Source organism: Antedon bifida, chromosome 5 (genome assembly GCF_963402885.1).
Source record: "Antedon bifida chromosome 5, ecAntBifi1.1, whole genome shotgun sequence".
In the NCBI taxonomy this organism is placed as follows: Eukaryota; Metazoa; Echinodermata; class Crinoidea; order Comatulida; family Antedonidae; genus Antedon; species Antedon bifida.
In genome coordinates this window covers 5619545-5638348 of record NC_136230.1, presented here as the reverse complement: position 1 = coordinate 5638348, position 18804 = coordinate 5619545, and the positions used below count along the sequence as shown (strand labels likewise).

Here is an 18804-nt window from a genome sequence, read left to right as displayed (position 1 = left end):
ACATGTTTTCCAGTTGTCTTCGGCAAAAATATTCACTGTATATTAAATCGCAGGTGCTGAATAAACTATTAATTTAATAGCTGTGGTTTTTTATTGTAAAAAACGGAATGGATTAAAAGCGTAAAGTTGGTAAAATCATTGTTTCCAAATTAAATAATTTATCCTTGAATTGTGAGATGATCACCAACTTGTCCCTTTCAGCGTCCATGCATGTCCCTAACAGAGTGACAACAACTTATTTAGCATATTGAAGTTGTTGAATTTCAAACTACGATACTTAGTATTGTATATTCAGGAATAGCCGCTCCATAGTCTCTTTGCTTTTCTTCCTTATATCTTATTAACTCAAAATTGTTTATACTAACAAACATTACTGTTAATATGCCTAGTATGTAAACATTACTGACATAATTAAACATCCACGTAATTCTTCTTAACAATTTTTTCAATCTTCTATCAACTAAAAGTCGTTGTTAGTCATGTCTTGGGTCACATTTTATAGTCGCTGTACAGATAGGCTACTACATCAGTACTTCTATGAATGGATGGCTAGTTGGTGACAAGAACGCTAGTTGGTCATACTTAGTGCCGTTTTGATTTTACGATCATTCGGGAAACCACCTCACGACTAAAAAAGTAAACCAACTAATTCTATCACTGATAATGTTTTTAAATCTATCTGGTAAATCAGATAATTAATGTAGCTGATATAAAGTGTAAACCGCAATATATACAACAATATTACTTATTCAATTTTTGAGTGGGTGAAAAAATTTCATAATTAACAAAAGTGTAGGTGGACATGTTATTACATTATAATTGGGTAGCTTTTAAAATATTATATTTCAATAACATGTCAACTCATAATTTGATAGTAAATGTCTTTATCAAAAAAAATTATCTCTCGCCAGAAATGGTTGATGGAGTTTGCATCCTAAAACATGTAATGCCTTTGGGACCTAACAAACTGTCCCCAGAATAGGGGACACAACACAACAGCCAACAACATTTTGAGGCGCTCTTTGCCAAAAGGTCACAGCGCTTACAATCAAGGTGGGTTGTATGAACAGATTTAAACTGTTTCAAGGTAGACGAATTGCGTATACAATGAGGTATAGTGCATTCCAACGGAAAATGCTCTGCGAGAAGTGAAATTTGCCAAATTGTTTTAAGCATAGTGAATTTATCAGTGGGTGATAAAGACAACGGCAAGGTTGATAAATGGATATTTGCCGACGTCTGTCGCGAACGACAATTTCAATAAGTTTTACATTCATCTGAATGTAGATGAAACTAAGCCAGGACTGTTTAAGCACCTTGATTGGTCCTATCATTGATCAAGGGCTTCTCTTGTCCAGTTCCCACCTTGACCAGAGGAAAGGCATGGGCCAATACGTCTTGAGATACTAGATGCAGGGGCTGCCATAAGAGTCAGCAGTGCTGATTTCAAATGCCGAATGGGACCCTAGCTCCATAAACGGCATCCGATATTCCCAGATGGTCTTCCATCCAAGCTCTAACCAGGCCCAACATTGCTTAACTTCGATGATCTGACGAGAACCAATATATCAACATGGTAAATCGATAGGTCTTGAATATAGTAAGGGGCAGAAACACTTACATACATACATTTTAACACTTGCATGGTTGGCTTCCCTTGTTTCAATGTATTATCCACAGAAGATATAGGTCACTGATTCTTTCAGTACCATGTTTACAATTTTAAGAATATAATATACTGATGACATCTGTGTTACACTTTGGATTATAATGACAAATTTGTAAATTTGGAATGGCGAGTGCCTATGGCTTTATCGAATAAAGTGAGAATACTTTTTAATCAATCACAAAAACGTATGTCAGAAAATGACAAGCTGTGAATAATTGCAAAGGAAATGTCAACGGACATTTTATTCGTGCCTTCTATTTCTAATGAAATCAAACTCTATGTTTATGACCGTCATTATAAACAAATATGTTTTTTAAAAATTAGTTGAGTTTACAGAAATTGAAATACAGATTTAATAACATGATATTTTAATTTTTAGATAATCAATTGAAATTTACGTATTTTTAAAATCTTAGAAAACAAAATTTGTATTCAGAAAACAATGAATATATATTCTTTATGTTTGAAAAGCAGGGACACATCTTCATATTAAAACCTTTTCTTGGGACATCTTATTCAGAGGACACCCCTATTAATAAGAGGGAGACAGTATGGCTAACCGCTATTCAGGAAAAAACCCTATTAAGAAAAAACCCATGTTAAGGAAAAAATCACATATGAAGGGAAAACCCATATTAAGGGAAAACCCATATGAAGGGAAAACCCATATTAAGGGAAAACCCATATGAAGGGAAAACCCATATTAAGGGGACACTTTGTTGCAATATGAAGGTTTCTTACTGTGATTATAATTCAGGTATATATATGCTGTTATGTAGGCTGGTAAACTCAGAAAATCGTGAGACAATATAAATAAAGAACAAGCTTGAAAAACAACTAGAAGTCTGTATTTGCAATTTAAATACCTGTACCTCAATAGTATATCATTAGCCAAATATTCAAACCGCTTCGGCTGGAAGAATGTTCAACAGTATTGTTGACAGCCTAAATTTGTAATATTAATTTTCATAGCATTCGTCAGAAATGGTTAAAACATACACAGAGTTCAAAAGGTTAGTTCGGCGATCTTTTGTAAACTACTTAAAGGTGCTCATATCACTCAACTTACTAATCAAAGATATGTTTTTGTATGCCTTGTAAACGCGATTAAAGATTGAAACCTGACAGGTTATTTGTTACGAAACGAGAAAAGGTCATCTAAAAACCATTATCTTGTCAACGTAATCAAAGCTATGATGGCTAAACGACGTTGAGTTAACTTTTGCATGTTTACGAAACTATTTGATTATGTTAGTTTGTATGTTGCTTAAGCTAATTGATTTATAGAAATTTTTAGGATCTTCGATCATAATATATGAGCAAAAATCTGTATTTTATGGTGGCCATTTTTGAAAATCCAAAATGGCAGCTTTCCCCATGCCAGATGAGCTGGAAATCTTTTTTGGTGGATATATGACACAAATCAGTTGAGAAATTGAGAATTTTTTTTCTCAGATTGGCCCTTTTTTAGACTTAAGCTCTGTCTGCACTATCAAACTAGTTTGACTAAAAAAGATGTGATGCACCCAAATATGGTAGTGATATACCAAAATATGGTAGTGGTATGACATGATCATGTCCATGGGCCCATCACATTTTTTTTTTCACATAATGTTTGATAATGTAGACAGAGCTTTATAATAGGGATACTCTAGGCCGAGCAGTATTACTGAAAATATTTACTGAGTGCAGATTTGTAAGTCTGGTTTCTTCTGGGATTGGAGAATTTACAAATGTTACAAGATTTTTATTTTTTACTGCCAATCTCTGTATTTAATTTGGAAAAATGTTTATGCTAAAGTTATTTGTTCAAATCACTTTTTTCTGTTAAGTTATGTTTTGAAATGAAATTTTTAAAAAATGTTACACATACTGAAAGAAAATATGATCCATTTCCCATGGTCTTATTATATTGAGATGATATGCAGCTTTGTAACATAAATTTATAAAATTTTATTGTAGCATGTTTAAGCACTTTGGTAACCCAGACAATTCACCCTTCACAAATTATGTAATTCCAATGAAATTAAATTATTAATATCACATAACCTTGGGCTTTTTTTTATGTCACCACCTATGCAAGTATAATCTAATCAAATTATTTTCTCATGTTTTAATGTCCAGACATCTTTTTCAACAAGTAATAATGTAGTGTAATGTGTTACTATTTTTTTACATGTTAATTGTTATTGTTACTTATGTAAGATTAAATCAGCAAGAAAATATGCTTCATTATTTTAGGATTCTATTTTCTTTTTCTATCTAATAATGCTATGAATGTTTCCATAAGTATTGACCAATCACAATGAATTATTAAGTATTGACCAATCACAATGAATTATTAAGTATTGACCAATCACAATGAATTATTAAGTATTGACCAATCACAATGAATTCTAAAGTATTGACAAATCAAATTGCATTCTAAAGTATTGACCAATCACAGTGTATTCTAAAGTATTGACCAATGATAGTTATCTATATAAAGTTTCCATAAGTATTGACCAATCACAATGAATTATTAAGTATTGACCAATCACAATGAATTATTAAGTATTGACCAATCACAATGAATTATTAAGTATTGACCAATCACAATGAATTCTAAAGTATTGACAAATCAAATTGCATTCTAAAGTATTGACCAATCACAATGTATTCTAAAGTATTGACCAATGATAGTTATCTATATAAAGTATTGACCAATCACAGTGAATACTAAAGTATTGACCAATCACAATGTATTCTAATGTATTGACCAATCACAATGTATTCTAATGTATTGACCAATGATAATTAATCTTTGTTGCAGACAGTACTATAAGTTTCTAAAAGCTAAGTACATAGATAGCAACATACAGTAATATGTTTCTGATTTTCGAAAACATTTTTTTTAGTTAATTCATTCAAGTTTTAGTCGACTATTATATGTAATTTTTTTTAATTTTCTATTTATAAAAAAATCATCTTATTCCTTAACTTGTTTGAAATACTTTATTTGGGCCTTAGGCCATAAAAAGAAACAAATTTAAATGTCCTTGACAATTACATCAAGGAAACAAAAGTTAAACTATAACATTATATTCTAAAACATTACTATACAGTGTTTATGTTTAAGTCATTACATAGAGTATGTCTACAAAATATGTGCACTAACTTAATTTAAAACGGATTAATCTAAATAGGTGGTATTTGAATAGCATGATTCCTGGAGGCAGTTTACAAGTTCTTCTTAATTCCCAATTTTAGTTTTTAATTTAGGAAGATTATGAGAGGGCTTAGGAATTTCTGGTTAATTCATTTTAAAGTCCTCTTTAAAGTTTGCTTCAATAAATAATAGATCTTTTAAGAATACTAGTCAAATTATGATTGGCTGATATCGAATTGCTCTTAAATGTTGCGTGACGAAGGAACAACAACAAAGTGCCTTCAATTTTTTTTTAAATGACTACTATTAACCAATCAATACATTCTGGCGAAACTTTGGAATAAAAGTAAAAACTACAGTAAAACCCCTCATTTGGGATACCCATGTTCATATTCATATTCCCCTGTTATGGGGACACTTTCTTGTGAAACGAACGAGGGAAAATATAATTATGGGGACACTTTCTTCTGAAACGAACGATGGAAAATATAATTGTTAACAATATGGCAATCCCAATTCAAAAGCACTCTGCATTTGTTTCCATTTTTAAAACTGAAAATTCTATCTAACAATGCATGATTGAAATGAAAATTACAATTATTTACTTGTATTTTATTCAATCACAACCAACGGCGATATATCAACGGCGAAACATAAAACAATAAAACATCAAAAACAGTTAACAATAAATTATAAATATAAACAAAGGTCAGCATGCCATAAACAATTTCAATTTAAAATGTATATTAATCAAACAGGTTATGCAGGCTGTTCAAGAAGTGAACACATAATCTTCCTCTTAAAATAACCAAGCCTATCAATAAAAATATCAATATGATTACAATTTTTTTTAGTAGAAAATAATAAGTATGGCACAATTTTGTTCTTTCTCTGTGAAAATGTTTGACTCGCGAAGAAAAATTCACTTAGTGCTAGGCTTAAAGCGCAAACTTTCCAACTTCTCAACCTAATTAATTTCCTTTATCATTCAAGTGTCATGAAATGTAAAGCATATTCTTTCTGCTTTCAAGTTGTTAATAAAAGGAAGATATAGACATGTTCTAGGTGACTTAACACCGAATCGAAAAGATAATATGAAGCCTATTTTTTAATATAACTTTCATGGGAAAGTAAAGCTCTATAGAAATTTAATTATCTGGTGTAATCAGTAAACCGGAATAGCAGACAATTGGCCAATGTATCCCACACATAATAATATATTCCAATACATTTGTGTTTATAACAATAGGTAGGTAATGGATAGTTGTCAAGCTATTCACACCTTACGAACAGTGAGATTTTGATTTTTGTATGCTGTATTAATAACTTAAAACTCAGAGAGACATCCCTTTTTTTGTTCAATTTACAAACCTAAGCAATCTGCACATGCTCATTAGCTTATTGGTGTAGTGATAGCTTTCTTGACTAACTCCAATTTGCAATGAAGTAGGTTTCCTTTAATGTATGTTCTAGTATTTGTTTTAGTCTCAGAGATTTTTGCAGTTAGACAGTTAGTACAGAATATGATATGTTACAGCTATGCGGCATCGGCGGATTGAGAAAAGTTTAACTGAGGGAGCCCTAACATATAATATTAATTAATAGTCGTCTACATACATAAAAATAGTTCATAATTTCATTTTAGCTGTATGTCAAAATGGAGGAGTGCACAACCCACACACTCTCCCGGGATGTGCTTCTGATGTGTGCAACAAACATCAGTATTCAACGATTTTCTTTCAAATTTTAATATGTGCTTGCTCAACCAACTTTCTTATAGTACTGTTGCCACCATTTTCATTTTCTAAAAATTTGAATAACATGGGTCACCTAAGTTCACTTACACTGTATGATGTGTTTAATAAACATCAAGATGATAACGTCCAGAAGTATAACTGTCTGTAAATTTTACAGTGTGCCCCCTATTTTCCTCATAGCTACTCATATTTGATACAAATTTGAAAAGAGACGATGATCAGGAGATACTCATACTGCATTTCATTCAAATATTTTTGTGATTGCTAATTACATAACCTAATTCCCACACTGTATTCCCATTGTTATTTTCTATGCTATTGTGTTTCTTCAATGATATTTGACAATGTATCACTTTACTTTTATGACCATTTTTATTATCATTGTAAGTTTTTGTTACTTTGTAAGTGCTATATAAGTGTGTTTAATTGTGTGCATGTACAATTTAAATTATGTTACAAAAGATGAGACCACAGAAGATTAATGAAATAGATTGGAATGCAGACTATAAAGGTTAAAGCTGTTCATTTATATATATGATTATTATATTTTTAGTAACATACAGTACAAGGAGTCAATATAACTTTGTTTCTTTCAATCAGCTGTAGGCTTACATGTTACTAGCCCAAAATAGCAAACTACTAGCCCAGACCACTAATATTTTAATTGCGGCTTGTATCATCTATATTGTAATAGCACTAACCCAAAATTTGTACACCTCCTAACCCGCAAGACCGATACTAGCATCTCATCTTTTAATTCCTCTTAAGCCATTCAGATATGTTAGAACAGCAGATTTGTGCACAAAATGTGTTTTTCAAAGCATTCTCTTTGGAACAGCCGAATGTAGCATTTGGTAATTCTCTTTCTCTCTCTCCCCATCAGGTCACATAGAGGTTATAGCTAGCAGTTACCGTTCATTTAAGTATACTTTAAAAGGTTCCAGATTATGTTTTTACCAGACTTTACACACCTAGTAATATTTATTAAATCCTTATACCATGTTTAAAAAACACATTATCAACTAACTAATTTGTCTCATTTTATGTACCACATCCAGCCCATATTATTTAAAGTTTACAATGATTTGCTCTGCTATTGATTTAAAGCTCTGTCTACACAATCAAAAAGTGTGATGCACAAATATGGTAGTGATATGACATCATCATGTCCATATATGGCCATATCACATTTTTGTGTTACATAAAGTTTGTTAGTGTAGACAGAGCTTAAGCTTTCATTCAAACAAGAAATTTGATGAGTAGATACCTCAGTAGCATTTATGGCTTATTTTTATTTTATTGTTTCTTCTAGAAAAGTGATACAAAACGGTAAAAATAGATTTGAAACTTTCTGTCATTAAACTATCAAAGATGAGCACAACAAGAGAAAATACAATGCCTCCCAGCAATATGCAACTGACGTAGATTCAGGAAGTAATCTACAATTTTGATCAAAATTACAGTAAGGTAAGTTTGTTTATTTGTTCCAATGATTTTGACAATTTGATTAAAAGGAAAAAAATATTACTGTATGTTTTCCATTTTTGTCATTTTTTACATAATTCATGAAAAAAAATTGAGGTTTCTTTAATAGAGCGAGAACTTGGAAAGGTATTTTGGTGGTGGCACTATTAACGGTCATGTACAGTATTGCCTCGATACATGATACTTTTTTCCATATAGCTTTTAGGCACAACTTAAACCATGATAAATCTATCTGCGTAAATATTCCAATTGTGAACAATGGTCAAAAGTATCAGTAGCCTTTGGTGAGGAAATCTATGATTGAAAAAGTTCCACCTTCACCTGAGTTTATGTCTTTTCACTGATATTGATGTTCTTGTGAACAGAAATCAAATTGTTGTTTCATCATCTAACACATACATTTCAAAAGCTGGATATCAGAAAACATCATATTAAAAGTGTAATAATTTAAAGCTTAGCCTTAGTTAATACACAAAACAAACCATTAATATTTTTTGAATAGCATCATTAATTGGAATAATCGGTGACCTATAATTGGAAAACAAATGTCCACGAATCGCTAACATGCATCAAAGTACATTTGTTTCACAATATCTGCGATATAAATGATCTGTATTATTATCACCGCTACAGCTTTTAGCGCACTACTAAGCTCATCTCGTAATTCATTTAAAAATCTACGTAAAAAACATTAAAAAGTACACAAGTGGGGGTGTTGTTTGTTCATATTAAATGAATAAATATAAATAGTCATGATTGATGATTAAAACTGTTACAGCATATGGAGGCCAATATGAGGTTAATGTATTGTTAAAGGATGCTATTAATAGATGCGTAGGTGGTATGCGAACGACTGGTGACGTATCCATTACTAAAAAACTGTAATTATTATATTAGTGTTTTTGATGTATAATGGTATAGAATAGTATAACAGTATGAGAGTATGAAGGTTATATATATATAATGTATTGGTTATAAAAATCCAGTAATTGAAATTGTAAAAAAAAGACTGGTGACGTATCCATTACTAAAAAACCGTAATTATTATATTAGTGTTTTTGGTGATGTAATGGTATGGACTACAACAGTATGACTATGTAAAAGTTTTATAAATATTGGTTATAAATATTCATTAATTAAAAGTAAAAAAAAATGAAAAAACAAGATTTTGTTATTAGGGCAGTTATCTTGACTGATGTTTGCAATCCCGTATGGGTGATGTGGAGGAGGGTTTGAAGAAGGTCCGAACACACCCCCTTTTCATGCAGTGCCTTTAAAAAAAAAAAATTACATAACCAAAATTGATACGTTAGGTAAAACTATTTCGTAACAATACAAAAATTATTTGAAATATCAAGTACGATTATTTATAAGTATCCTCTTCGTCTAATTTAATGATCTTGATACAATCGTTGTTAAAAGGTTTTTAACTGTTCATAAACAAACAATTAAATCACTGTTATCTAGCTATTAAATTTGAATAGTTGTTAGTCTGGTATTTGCATGTGCCAATGCACTGTTAATCCACACTGGATTATCAGATTTATTTTAAAAGATTAGCCTTTAATCCAGGGTCAAAATAACTGGTTCCTCCTACTGTCTTTTCGCATTCCTTCTCTGTATGTCATGTGTTTTTCCTTTTAAGCCGTGTTAAGACACAATATGACAAAGTCTACTCGCATTACACTTGTCCTTTATATCTACCGCACTTATCTTTGGTAAGTGAGTTTATCCGTTCTACTTCAGATATCGAACCGCCAGTCAATCAATACACGCAAAGACTAGACTTGTCACATTTTGTTTTTTATTGACGTCATCACGTATTAGCATTGTACATCTGTTATCCATATTTTATTTTGTTGCATTATCTGTAAATCATCAATTTGTATTGTTATATTTATAGCTTGTTAGTCATGTTTAGATAAGAACCCCTGTGTGTGGCGTTGATTTTAATTTTTTTTATTCACGTCAATAACTGATAATGTATTTCATTTGTAGTTATGGGAGACACTTAGTAAAAACTATTTCTGGATTTAAAGGAGCACAGTGAAAACTGTAGCCTGTTAGGGGGAAACCTACAGGACCAAAGTGTCCCGTTAATGTGGCCACCTAAGGGGGATACAGAGAAGTTTAAATGGTTTAAACTCATTATTAGTGGGAGACAAAAGAGGACAATCCCTGTTAAGCCCATAGGGTTGTCAAAGACCTCTGAAAAAGTGTTCATGTTGAAACCTTACCAACCGTACTGCTGGCTACGGCCTAAAGCCAAAGTAAAGTCTACTCCATGAGCCAACAGTATCAATCTCAAGGCCTACTGAACAAGTGCTTCAAAGAAATATGTGGGATATTACAGCAAAGCAAAGAATCACAGTATGTGAGGAAATAGATACATTGTTTGAGGTTTGAAGATACATGGTTGCTTGCCCCTCGGGCAAGTAGAACTTTCAAAAGATGCATGAAGGTGTTATTCTTTACCTTGGTTTAATTGACAAAGTATTTAAATGTGATGATAGGGGATTAAACTATCATCATATTGCAAACTAGGAATGTTAGAAAATGTTACATGCTATTAGTATTACTGCAAGACGTTTGGCGTATTTCCAATGTTTATGTGTCGTTTTACTCATCACAAATAGTACCATTGTCTCCATCCAATTGTGCCTTGCTCTGAATGTATTCTTTGTTTGATATTTGGTCTATTCATGTTTACCTGAATTAACGAAGCCAAATGCTCTGCTGTGAGAGAGAGAGAGATCAATGGTGATAGTTGTATGGTGGTGCATGCGCACTATAACGTACAGTATAGTTTTGCTCCTATAACGTACAGAACCATTAGCATTACCAACCAATAGTTTAAAAGTTTAACTATCAATAAATCTTATGAAATCCCAATATTGGGTCATTTACGTCATCACCTTTATGATTGATTGTAAAAAAAGTATATTGTATTAATAAAAATAAATAGTTCCTTAGAGAATAGGTAATCTGTTATTAAAAATGATTGTGGTTCTTAAGAATAGCTTATGTCGTATGACTTTCAACATGCATTTTGTGAACTGAGAGCATTTTTCTAGCTCTGATTTTCTTTCTGAATAATAATCTTATCAAACTAGTTTGACAAAAAAAGTGTGATGTGCCCAAATATAGTATTGATACCCAAATATGGTAGTGATATGACATAGTCATATCTATATATGGGCACATCACATAAAGTTTGATAGTGAAGGCTTTATGCTTTTAACACTGTTTTTTGTGTGATAAGATCCTGTAGTACTAATTGAGGATTTCAGGATTTGGACCCAGGATCCTGGAATTTGTAACAAAACTGACCGTGATGATAATGTAACTATTACAATGTACCTTGTATTAGAGAGGTAAGTTAATTGATCAGGTGTTTTGTCCAACTCTACCATAATTGTACTGAATGTTCTCTCAATGTAATCGTGTATCCATCCAGGCCTATTATTCATAAGGCTGTGTCTACACTATCAAACTTTATGTGACAAAAAATGTGATGTGTCCATATATGGACATGATGATGTCAGATCACTACCATATTTGGGCATATCACTACCATATTTGGGCACAGAGCTTAACACTTCCACTAAAGGGTACTTAGTACAACTTTGCAAAACAAAGCAACAAACCACTTATAGTTTACAGTGCCACTTTTTTCTTCTTTGCTCTCCAGAGATATATTTTTCATTGGATATAATAATATCTATTCATATAGAAATTGGTAGTTAATTAGTCGCATCCTCCATGATATGTGTAGGCGTGGTCATTAGTGGTGTAATAATCTATTTCCAATGTACTGTATTTAAATTAACTAGGTATAATCCCATGGGCACTTCCATGACATTTGACAAAGGTTTGCGAATATCCTTTTTGATATTTTTTCCCCAAAATTTTCATGAGAATTGACACTGCAACTGGTACTGTATTGTTGTTTTGGTTCATTAATTCAATTTCAAATAAAAAATAAACAAATCCTCTTTACAAATAGTTGTTAGCTTTAATGGCATGATACATTTTCCCAAAATAATCGGAAAACAATACTCATGAAAGTAATACATTTGGTAGTAATAATACATGCATTAAGTCGGTTCTAATTACCCCTGTACTCAATTCCATCTGGAATGATTATTTAGCTTTGCACGCAAGGAACTTTCTGACTCAAACTTGAGTCATTCATGGAGTTTAAATTCCAGTTTGATGATGCTCCTTGACAGCTTGCCAATTAATAATTTATACAAATATACACTTTGCCTTGAGTTTCTGCCTAAAACTACATAGGCATAGATGCCTGAAATTGTAGGCCTACTACTACATACTATGTTGGAGCAAGCCAATATAACAGCAGGACACTGAGCTTGCCCTGCCTAGATAGGAACTCGTAACAGTCCTTTGATCTTATGTCTGGCTGTGACAAATACCAACAGTACTGTACTGTATGTATAATAGTCTCCACGGCGCGTGGTGTTTGTTAAGGGGCGTGGAATTAATTGTGTCACAGCCACAGAAAAAAACCCTTTGATCTCCAGAGCTCAGCTTCCTGTTGTTAGTGTCTTGGTAAACCGAAATAGGGAAAGTATAGTGCCACTGTTTCCAGTATGGTACAAAAAAGGAATGAGCGCACTCTACAGTTGACATAGTTTTACAGGAAATACTACATAATATCTATACTAGTGCAGTATTCATTATATTGTCCAATGTGCTAACGTTCTGAAATAGCATAATGTTCTCTTAATCATGTGAGCGGTAAATGGTAATTGTTTGAACCATAATATAATTTTTTCTATTTAAAGTTTGATTGATTTTAAAACCACAGAAAGAAAGTATTGTAAATAGCCTATTAATATCTTAGTATCCTACAATTGTATGGGAAATGACAATAAAATTATCAAACAAATAAAGGCATTTACGGTTAGGAAATTTTATTGGTTACTTTTAGTAAGCTTAATAGGTAGAAGTTTTTATTCACAATTAGTATACAATTCTGTAATGTAAAAAGAATCAAATGCATGTCAATTATGGAAAATACGCTTCAAAGTTTGTATTGAACATTACAAAATGTACAATAATGAACAAAGAACGTGAAATTGCCATTTAGCTGTAGATTTTATCTCTCTTTGTAAGGAGAGAAGAAGTGAGGCACTGTAAGCAAAAAATCCTTTTCATATTCAGTTCAATGTCTTTGTCGACAAGCCTCTTTTTATTATTCTATTTTTAATTTTTTTAATCATCATTTTGGACTGTCAGCATGTAAATATAAGCGGCAGCAGAATGTAAATAAAATCCATAAATTTATTGTATAATTACTGTAGTATAATTATATTCTTAATTAGGTGTCCCCTGAAAATACCTGATACAGGGGCTATTTTGTGAACTAGTTCACCGGGGTAACCCCCTACTCTTCTCGAATAATGAATTGGGTTCTTTAAAGTGCACACAGGTTATAACTAAGTACACTGGACCTACGGCTTATATAGTCCATATCCGAGAAGACTTGTTGTTCCACCATCAGAACTAGGATCGAACCCTTGCCGATGTTGTTGGCTCATTAGATACAGTAAACAGCGCCACTGCCTTAACCGCTAGACCATTTGACTCGGCCATTTGTTCCCTGAATCAGTGTCTCAAAGAGGGGTTTTACTATACTAAAGTAAAACTAAAAATAATTTTGGGGCCCCTGTCCATCTAAGATTAGCATCTTTCTATAACTTTTTTGTTGTATAGTTTCATGCGTGCAAAGTTTGACTTGAAGTGAGTGCAAGAAATTGTGGACGTAGTGTTTATATGAAACTTGGAATTTCGGGGATGTCCACGAGGGAATTATTCATTGTTAATAAGATTTAGTGGTGTGTCAGTCTGGATTTAGTGATTCTTTGGAAGCCAGAGTAAAGAGCCTTACACACCTGCAGCACAGTTCCGGTCCGGCGAATCTCTGTTTTGTTTTCACGACTCTCCACGTCGATATGCGCCAATCGATCGCGCAAAACTAAACATTGACGTTCGATTGGATTTGCTGGCGCCGGACCAGAACCGTGCCAGAACAGGTGTGAAAGACCCTTTAACCTGGCGAGGTTGCAGGTTGTATGTCGGTCCTTGTGGGACTTACCGGCAACTTTGCAGATTAAAAAAAAAATGTTATCCGTATGTGGGGTAAGTTTTCGAGAACGACTAAATAGATTCAAGAAAGAACCTGTGTGTTCAATGTGCCTAAAAATGTTGTTTTTTTTGGTCAGATATTCGTCAAAACAATCAATTCAACTGAAAAATCTGACTGGGCATAATTTCAAACATTACATAATTTTGTATATCTTGTTGACATGCTTCGGGTTAGACCACGGGTGTGGTATATGTCAAAGGTCAATCACATACATGGAATTTACATGTAAACCACCTGCTTAGACAGTTTTTTATGTGTTTTGTTGTGAACGTTGCCAAGGAAATAATATTAATTGCATTAAAAACTGGTTCAAAAAGCAAAGCAATATCACTAAAAGTTTGTTTATTGGTCCAAGGGGAGATGAACTTCAATGTTAGGTGATACAATTGATGAGATATTCTAGTGGTATATGCGGTCCTCAGGGGTATAAGAGATCGTCAATCAACCTAATTTTCTTCTATGATCATTTTTGTATTATACCGAAAATGCTATCAAATTATTTCTGCAATTTAAATTACAACCAGAAATAAAAAAACTTATTTTCCAAAAAATTGATTGATTTGATACCGTCATGGCCACACTGGCATGGGGAAAGCTTTGTGCTCACTAGGACACAACACAAGCACGCAAAGTCAACATATTAACTTAATGTACTGCAAAAGAAAATCGATGGCGTAAACATGATGACACAAAGTGTCGCAAACTGACCATTTAGTCTCTTGAAAAATGTAGATTAGATCTTTTAAGAGGGGTGAGTGGTGGTGGTATAGGTTAAACACTATAGTTGAAAAGACATTTTGTTATGTTGCATCAGTAATGTTGCGTTGTGGCGAATCTTTTTTCAAGTGCAATCCACGTTTTACAGGAACCGACAACATCTAGCAAGTAATTACGCAATTACTGAATACATGGACTCATAAATTACGCGAAATCTCTCCAAGATGCGCTACAACCAATAGTACTTTGTTTTTTTAAATTAAAATCCCTTCACTTGAAATTTAAGCTGCATACAAGGAAGCCTTTAATAATAATATAATGATAGAGTAAAAAGTGTTTTCACATTCTTAATGTCATTTTTGATAATCAATTCTGATCATTTGATTCATGATCCGGGACTGTTCCACCAGGTGTGCATCCTCCCCCTGGGATTGGAGGTCACAGCTTTCAGTACTGTTATATTTTGTGGATTTTTGAAAATCTTATTTCAATGCCATTTTTAAGTCTCTGATTTAAATCACTAAATTAAGATCAATAGTAAATTTGATGTTAATACAATTAATTAACAATCCAAGGAAATAAAGACTTTAAAGGATGCATCTACTGCTGAGCTATCCTTAGAAAAAATGTATGTTATGTTTGTAAGCAGTTTATCCCTGTATTTTGCACCCAAGTGCAGTATAGTAACTTCCCGCGTGGCCACATAGCGACATTTTTGTCATGGAACCAAATAGTATCCAAACCATATAGAATTCTACAGATACTGATTGGCTGATTTGAAATATGACCATCCTGTTGATTGTGATTTAAAAGCCTTTAGTGCACATTTTGTGCTCACTATGGCGGTCGGTTGGTCGGTCGGTAAACACTAACTCAAATTTGAGCAAGGGAGTGCAGCCATGTATATTGCCTTGCTTAATATTTTTGTTACAACATTTGTTGATGTTGATGTGATGCTACAGTACTACTATGATTAATTATCATTGTGAAATTGATATTTCTATTAGTTTTTTAATTTTGTATGATTTTAACAGTATTATTTTGATTTTGAAAAATATGTTTGAATTTCAAAAGATCTGAAAATCATGTTCAGAAGACTTTAAATAAATATGAAGTATTTGACTACAGAATTTATTTATGCCGCAATATTATGAATTTAGATGTATACTGTATGCAATATTATGAATTTAGATGTATACTGTATGCAATATTATGAATTTAGATGTATACTGTATGCAATATTATGAATTTAAATGTATACCGCAATTATTATTACCTGCAACTAGAACATTTATTCTTAAGATCAAAATTTAAATTGCTCTCGTATACTTGTTGATGCTTTGAATTGCGTCTATTATAAAGTAGGACATACCTTTTTGAAATTTAAAATCACAAATGAATGAATGGATTGATGGCTAAATTGATTGAGAAAACGCTTGAATAATTGAGTCTATGAAAGTCTGTACACGCCAAGATTGATGGTAAACTTACCATAAAAAGATTAGAGTAAATATTTCGTTTCTTGATTAAGTAGACGTGCACGAGAAATGGATGACGGAGGGAAAACCTTAACTGCTCAGTCATCAAGTCATGCATACATAGGCTCACGAAGCAATTACTTAGCATACCTTTTTAAACTCTAAATGACATTCCCTGGTTTTATGATATATAGCCTTATTCATGATTTTTTTTTTCAACTCGGTGGCTGGTACGCCCATATAACATGACATTCTTCTCAGTTCATATTTAATGTAGGTTAGGCCATAGAGTAATGATTACTAGTATAGGTATAAGTCTGTAAATAATACATAAATGGTGAAAACAATTTTTAAATATCTCATTAATTATGAATGCTAGATGAGAATAAAATGTCTTTTGAACATAAGTGTTATTCAGAATATTAAAAATGTGTCTTTTTTTACTTAAGCTCTGTCTACACTATCAAACTAGTTTGACAAAAAAAGTGTGATGTGCCGAAATAAAATGGTAGTGTCCAATGGGCACATCACATTTTTGTCACATAAAGTTTGATAGTGTAGACAGAGCTTTATGCTAAATCTTTTATTGAGGTATTTTTTCGCTTGAAATTATATTACAGTATGTGTATTATGTATTTATTTTATTGAAGTGAGCCACCTAGAGCTTGGGATTTTACACAGATACTTTTGAATCCATTAAGTACCAATGGTAAGGGATAGTACGTAGAGGAATACAAAATTTAAAAATTCTGGATGTAAAACTAACAATTTTCTACCAAATTTGTCATAAAGCTGTATGCTACAAGTCAAGGACAAAAAGAAAACACTATACTCATACATTTATTGTAATAATATAAATTATTTAAGTGGATTTGCCTTGAATTTATGCACTCTTATATATTTCCGATTAAATAGGTTATTGAGAATAATAAATGCTATCGAGTGAAACAAATTATTACTATCGTGATATGATATCTCTGATGTATTTGAAATAAAAGAATTAATATTTTCAATAAAATACATATGTATCCACTAACACACACACACCTCATGCCCAGAGTTGTTTTTAAAGATATTGTCCCCCTGAAAAAATAATGTTTTACATTTTTGTTGTTGAATATGCCATTTTAATGCCACATAATAGTTATTCACTTTGACCTAAAAAATATTATTTACATGAAAAAATGCAACAAAATCAACTTGACTGGAAGTCAATGTGTTTTTGGTTGAATTTAACCGTTTATTTTGTTTTTTTATTTAAGTGAAAATGTTTTTTTTCTATGGAAATGATTAAGCATTAAAACATCAAAGATTCTGCCTTAATGCTAACAGAAAATCCTATATCCAAATTGATTAAATTTATGAAAATAACATTAGAATTGTGCATTCATTAAATTTATTAAATATACCATACAAAGTTCTATTTTACATCATTTAATACTGGAAAAACACAAAATTATCTACAAAAATGATTTGGAACAAAACTTGACTTCACTGCTGGTGTACTCAAGATCTACATTTATACACTTTTATTTTTATTTAATTTAATTATATTATTTTTATAGAAAGTTATTTCAAATCTACCTTTTTGTTTCAAAATTCAAACAAGGAACCAGGTCTTTAAAAAGGCAAATGTACTATCAAGCCTCACCATAAAAAAATAAGCAGGTTAACACTAACATTTTTATTTTAAAATGTGCATTTTTAGTGATTTACACAGAAGAGATTTATATTTTTGATGTGGTTATGTTTGATTAATTTTTGATCGGTTAAAAGCCAGGTAGAATAGCGTGCAAGTGTAAAAAATAGGTTAGGCCTACTATTGAAATGATCTATTTTTGTGAATGTGGTAAGAATTCCAAAAATCAAAAAAAAAGATTTAATAGAGGTTTTGGTTTAAAAGTGAGAGGTTATGCATCTATATGTTTTTTCGAATTGTAGCGAGAGTAGGGCCTGTATAAATAAGAAATTTTGAAAAATGTTGCTTCCAAAAAAGAATAGTGATGTAGGAAATATTGAATAACTTACCTGTTTTGTTTTTGTCCGTATTTATTTTTGTCTTCAAGATATAATCGATTTTATCTTTTTTTGTTCTCCTTGTTTTAACTGAGTGTGTGTTAAAATAATACAGATTGCACTGTTTTGGAAATGTAACCTTTTGTGTTTGATAAATACCAGAAGGGTTTACAAGCTAATAATGTTAATTATTGTATGAGGTAGGTGGAAGGCCATGGTATGATTTATTTCTTGCCATTCCTAAGAACACGATTCCCGAAAACATTTAAATTCCCGTTTTTATTAAATCAAGGTCCACATAAGGCTTTCTGAATAGTAGAAATGACATTCTGGATGTGTTCAATAGAAACAGTCAGTAGAAA

At 32.0% G+C, this 18804-nt stretch overlaps 1 protein-coding gene across 1 annotated transcript in view; it reads left to right on the top strand.

Annotated features, from left to right (window-relative positions):
- LOC144843119 (vascular endothelial growth factor A-like) overlaps nt 1–18804 on the top strand; it is a 126648-nt gene that overhangs the window by 9132 nt on the left and 98712 nt on the right. The window contains exon 2 of the mRNA XM_078699841.1: nt 7887–8041. The gene's annotated coding sequence lies outside the window, so the exon portion shown is untranslated. The remainder of the gene's footprint in view (nt 1–7886; nt 8042–18804) is intronic.